Genomic DNA, 6,428 nt, shown 5'->3' on the forward strand with positions numbered 1-6,428 from the left:
CCAAGATCGTGACCGTATGCCATTTTGGATTTTTTAAGAGAGGAAAGGTCATTTTGAAGGTGTTTTTTCCAGAGTTCGCGTCCCAACGTTCAATTCTCCACTGCAACCCCACCCAAGACGCAACAGTAAAAGCAAGGGGAGATACGAGGAGAACTTTCGCACTTTTCACACTAAAAATGAAAGTTGAGATGGAATATATATTTTTTAATTACCATGTATATAAAAATTGCAATCAAACGTTACAGTGAATAGGTATTCGTTCAAATTGTGTATTAAATTTAAGATAGAGTTTTCAGTTAGGATTCGAAACTTGCATAAAATTGTTTATTTTATTTAAATTGTAACCTATAACGTTTGCAACATAAGTAAATTAAACAAATATAGCAAACGAGCTCCTGGGTATGGCTATAGCATGTGCAAAACCAAATTTTAAACCTGATGTTAGTTTTGCTTTTATTTAAAGTGTATATGTATGAAATTTCATTTAATTGCTTCCATAAATAAGAAAGTTCGCACTGCACATCCTACACAAAACCAAATTTGGAAAATGGCGCTACACTTGCTTTTATTCCAAGCGGCTATGTATCAAATTTTATTTAAATCCCTCCATAAATAAGAAAGTTGGCACTGCGCATGCGCAAAACCAAATTTTGAAACTGGCGTTAAATTTGCTTTTATTCCAAGTGGCTATGTATCAAATTTTATTTAATTGCCTCCATAAATAAGGAAGTTGGCACTGCGCATGCGCAAAACCAAATTTTGAAACTGGCGTTAAATTTGCTTTTATTCCAAGTGGCGATGTATCAAATTTCATTTAAATACCTTCATAAATAAGAAAGTTTGCAATTCGGTCTGTAAATGGTCGAGATGCGCAAAGGGCACTGTGAATGCTGATCGATTATGCTCAACTTTTGGAATTGTGTTTTATATGGCTAAAGCTATGCGCATATTGAATTTCATGCAATTCGGTTCATAACTAACGGAGATGTCAAAAGGGCCTACTTTATTTTTTGGTCTACATTGCCAATTCACGAACTCCGATCTACAAATTTGATAAAGAATCCACCTGCAAAATTTCATCGTAATCAGTCCATTCGTTTATGAGTTATCGTGCTAACGGACGGACGGACGGAGGGACAGACACCGCAAAATTATAAACTCGCTAGGAGCTCGTTAATAAAGCAGACGATGTGTTACCTGTATGTGACAGTATTTATTGATTTAAAAGTATAATTCAGGTAACGTATCGATTTTGATGAGATATTTCAAATTGGCGCTTTATCAGGCAGCAGTTTTTTCTGCTGCGCCGAACTTCGCCCTTGCTTGGAAGTCCTTTGTTTATTTTTTCTGTTTTCCTCTTCAATAAAGGCAATATTATTATTTTTATTATTATCGCAAAATTTGGAAAGTTGCACACCTGGAAATCAATAAAAAAAAATTGAAAAAAATACGGCCAGAGATTTTGATTCACCGAAGGATTGTACCGTCGGAAAAGTTCTAATCTACAGTCCTGTTCTATAATTTTCCGCATCAGTGTCGCTATAAGGCTAGGTCTCCACTTGCGATTTTTTATCACGCGATTGTTTACTGGCAAAGATAGAAATTATAGTTTCAAATACAAGTAAACCCAATTGGGATTCAACAATCGCAGTGACAAAAAAACAGTAATCTTTTTACTGTGACGCGATTTGCACTACAATAAATCATACGGAGGAGACATGCATCGACTTGCTATTATTTCAGTCGCTATTTTAACGTGTCTCCGACGCGACGGTGAGTTTCAAATTGAATATTGAATTTTGTGTCACTATATCTAATTGATGAAGAATTATTCGCAATAATTAATGAAAACCACTTTTTGACATACAGCAGTATTAAAAAAAAATGGAAGCTTCACTTGCCTAAAATAAGTTTTACTCTCTACGCCACTGTAACAATCAATTTTGTTTGTAATCAAATAATTAATACCACGGCTAGCTCAGTAATGAATAAACTTTTAATTACTTTTACTTAGCGTAATTTTTATTTCCCCTTATAATCTGAAAATCAAAACCTGAAGCTCTGGTTTGGTCACTCTCAAATAAATACTAATGTAAACTTGTACATCTGCTATGCTACATATGCTAGCTAAAATTTGACACACAAAAGAATGGTATCAATAAACTTGAAATCTCATTTTACAATTAATGAGAAATAATCACCAAGATCTTTTGTTTGGGTTCGCTTACTATTAATAAAAAAACATCTGTTCACGGGATAATCTTCCGTGGGTCGACCTCTTCAGGAATGTTAAAAATGACTTTGAGCATAAATTGCTATACAAAATCCCTAAAACGATCTCCTGGTTTTATACAATGCAAAAATTTCATTGATGAATCGAAATCTTCACGAAATTACAATCAATTTGCTCCTTTTGCAGCATTTCGCAAAATTGGATGATGAAATGCCTTGTGCAATACAATTGGACCTTTTGTATCGCCTGGTAAATTCGGCTACTCGAACGTGAATTTTGAAAGATGGTTGAGGATTTGAATCAGGATCAAACTGTACTTCAGGTTTCTCGAAATTTAGTAGTTGAAATTTTGTTTACTCACTCGAATAATTTACCAATGCTTCGCAGTATGAATGTGACAATTCTCCCCTTGTATCGAAATGTAGGGTTTTAGCAACTAGCACAAGCGTTAATTAATCGTCTTTAAATTTTTTACCGGTTGCCGTTTAATTCAGAATCTTATTACGGCCCCGTATAAAAGAGAGGGGCGCACAAATTTGGCTGATGAACTTGTTTTTTTATAGTAACTAACCACTCCAAGAATAAACGCAATGAAACGTTCTGCACTTTTGACCACAATGCTTTCGTGGTAACATTGCGATCACGCTGACTAAGGGACTAAAACGAACGCGTATTATGAATGAAACACATTCGTAATATATTTCACGGTTAAAAATAGACCAGCCAATCTCTCAATTTCTCCACACAACGAAGTTGCCCTTTTTTATAAATGAACTTTATATTATTATATTAGTATTATTCGTAATTGCAACTCGCAAAAAATTTAAAAGAACACACGACAATAATTTCGTTAAATTAGCGGCGCAGAGAGCTGAGGAATTTGTGCTTTGCGGCGTAGTGTAAATGTTTCGGAAGTTATGAGTAGTTCCACAGGCCACCAGAAAATAGATTTCAAGTGAATGCTTGCTTGCAGTCTTGACCGATGAACTGATTTTACGTTATTTTCCAAAAGCATATGGCTAACTATTGGTGTAGTGGAATTTAAGAATGGCGAAGTTCAACGAAGACAAAAGCACAAGAAATTTTATTTACCTACATAAAATGATAACGAGCATAAGCTGCTATGCTAGTAATAAAGTGGTTTTCTGAGAACCTTTTCAAAATTATTCCAAAAAATAAAATTATATAACAAATTCCATAAAGTTTCAAGGAAACAAGCAACAAGGATGGTGTGTACGAAAAATGCACTTAGTATTGGTAACGTGGACTGGAGCAGTAAGTCTTACATCATTTACCAATCACCGTTACCACCCCTCCGTCCTATGTCCATCCCTCATGGTTTGAAGTAACTATTATACGCGGGACACTAGAAAAGAAATCTCAACATGAAACAAAAGACATGCGATTGTTTTAATTATATTATTTTCAATGTAGTCTCTTAGGCCCTTAAGTCTTTGTCTTTTAACGAACTAATATCGTTGGAAAAAGAAGATTCTTCGTTGTCTGCTGCAAAAGTCGTCCAAAGCAGCTTGTAAGCAATCCAGCAGATGGTTGGGTGCGTGCTTTTTTTTTGAAGAAGTACAACATTTGAGGATCAAGTCTCATACTTTTTTAATCAAAATTTATCTAATTTATTAACTTTATTTCCTATATTCCCCTCATATGTTACATTATTAATATATGGTGATCTGATTTTATGGAAGTAGTCTGAACTCAAAAGTCAGGCAGTCTAGAAAATGCCTTTAATTAAAAATGTCTTCTTGTGCAAAAATTGTATGGACAAACCAACGGCCTATTTTCATTAGTTACAAAAAGCATATGCGTTCAAACAGTAGGTATTTTAGATTTCGTGACTTGGGTAGAAATTAATCAACTGTTTTTAGTAAATTTTTCTTATTTCTGTCAAAACCGAATGGCAGGCATAGAGGTTCACTCAGTCGATATAATTAAATTCGATATCAATTCATCAAATTTTACGATTCGGAACACGGCGAACCATTTACCGGAGCCATTACACAAATATTATTCTACTTTTTAAAGTAAATCTCACGTATATTAAATCAATTCGAACAATGGGCTAATATGCCCCAGTTTCGGGGGGAACTTCGTCGGAAATTAAAGTGTTTCATCACATCGAAACGGGTACGGCGATAATGAATAAGCGAAGTGAATACTAAATTTTTAATGATATCACCCTATTCGCTTTGCAAAACTTACGCACGTACGCAGACAATACGTAGAACCGTCCATTCACTTTTAATAAGGTTTTTGCGTTAAAGAATGTAAGGGAGAATGCAAATGCGAGTAGCATTTTTCTAGAATCTGCATGTCAACTGCGCTTGAATTTTAGCGTCTATAGTACATTTTGTATTGACTGTTAATATAATTTGTACACAGGGTGTTCATTTGAAAACTCTCCACCCCGGATTTATTGAAAACCACTGATTAAAGGCCCGGTTGTACAATGTTAGTTTAAACTTCAGATTGGTTTAACTGACAGATTTTAGAAACACGATTGGTCAACTTTCGAAATATTAGCCAATCATATTCTTTAACCCACAATTTGACTATAAACTGAAGTTTAAACTGACAGTATACAACTGGGCCTAAAGAAAAAAACGCTGAGACACGTCAAAAGACTTGTCAATGTTAATTCACGAGTGAATTAACTTTCACGAAATGGTTAGTTTCCCTTTATCGTCGTGTATAATACAAAACTTTATTTTATAGCAGAAGCCATATAAATCATTGTAAAGCTTCTGACAATTCTGAATTTAATTTAGAGACGTCAAAAATAGTAAGCATTGTGATCGTTTCTATAAAAACAAAATTGTCATATGTTCTGAACGTCATTTTATAACGTGCATTTGAAATAAGAATCACAGATGTCACTAGAATGCACAATCATTTGTTTCACTTTATCTACCCTTACGGTTAAAGTGATCACTTTATCTATCCTTACGGTTAAAGAATGGCTTAGCCTACTCATTCAAACCTATTAAAATGTCATTTTAATATATGCTATAAAATAAAAAATTAAATTTAATATTCTACGTATGAGGCATCTATTTAAATAATGATTCGTCAACTCTCTTTTACATTAATGTCCATGTTGTTAATTTTTTCCTGAGAATACACAGTACACACGTACAATTTCATCATCAGACATCAGATTAATGACAGTTGACATTTTATGTAGAATTTGACAATTCAAGTGCAATTCTATTGATCCGCATAGGACGCAAAAATGTTTATAGTAAATTGATACAATAATTGGGGTAATGGTTTAAGAAATGTACGAGGCATCATTTTTATAGTCAAGGACTAGACATGAAAACAAAGGACTAGGTCAACAACAAAATTTTATTTTTCAATATAGTTCCCCCTGCTTTTGAATAGAGGTATAACACCGTTTCAATTTCTTTAATCCAGTATAAAAATATCCATTTGGTTTTTCCGCAAAATGGCCCTCAACAGCTGATATTAAAGTTTGTCATTGTTCCTAAATTTTGTTGTTTGTTCAATTTCTTCGAAGCCACAATCAGCTACAGTAGCGTCTGAAAGTCCGGACTTGTGTACTAGTGCATTGACGTGGAGCAACAAGACACCTTGCGGCAGCTTTCCGCGTCTCTTCACTTCAACAGCATCTCTAAGGCGATGCATCAGATTTGCATAATAGTCTCCCGTTACCGTACTACTCTGGTTCATATCAGCAAAACTCGAGAGTAATATTATTTTTCCTGTAGAAGGAGTGACTTTAAACTTCTTGGGATGGCGTGGGAGCACTTATATTAGACCATTTTTTCAAATCTCGCCAAATAGACGAGACATTAAGGTGGCCCTATTATCGCGAACCCGTTGTATACCGCTTCATAGCGAACGTGAAATAAAAGCGATAACAATCTGTGCATTTTCTAAACTAACTAAACCTAGCTACTTAAATCTATTCCGTCAGGAGAAATTGGAGAAAGCGAATGTCAAATAATTTTATAAATATGAATACCACTTTTTTTTAAGGGAGTCGTAGTGAAATAGTAAACATAACTCTCTGGAAATCGACCCTGTATAAGTCGCGCGATCAATGTGATAAATACTATTGCAGGCTATAGTTTAAAGGTGCACAGACGCACAGGTGACGCTCACATTTCCGTCAGGTTCGGTACAATCTTTTTAATGTGGTACCACATGTTGTCAA

This window comes from Photinus pyralis, unplaced genomic scaffold (assembly GCF_008802855.1).
Source record: "Photinus pyralis isolate 1611_PpyrPB1 unplaced genomic scaffold, Ppyr1.3 Ppyr1.4_LG1, whole genome shotgun sequence".
Taxonomy (NCBI): Eukaryota; Metazoa; Arthropoda; class Insecta; order Coleoptera; family Lampyridae; genus Photinus; species Photinus pyralis.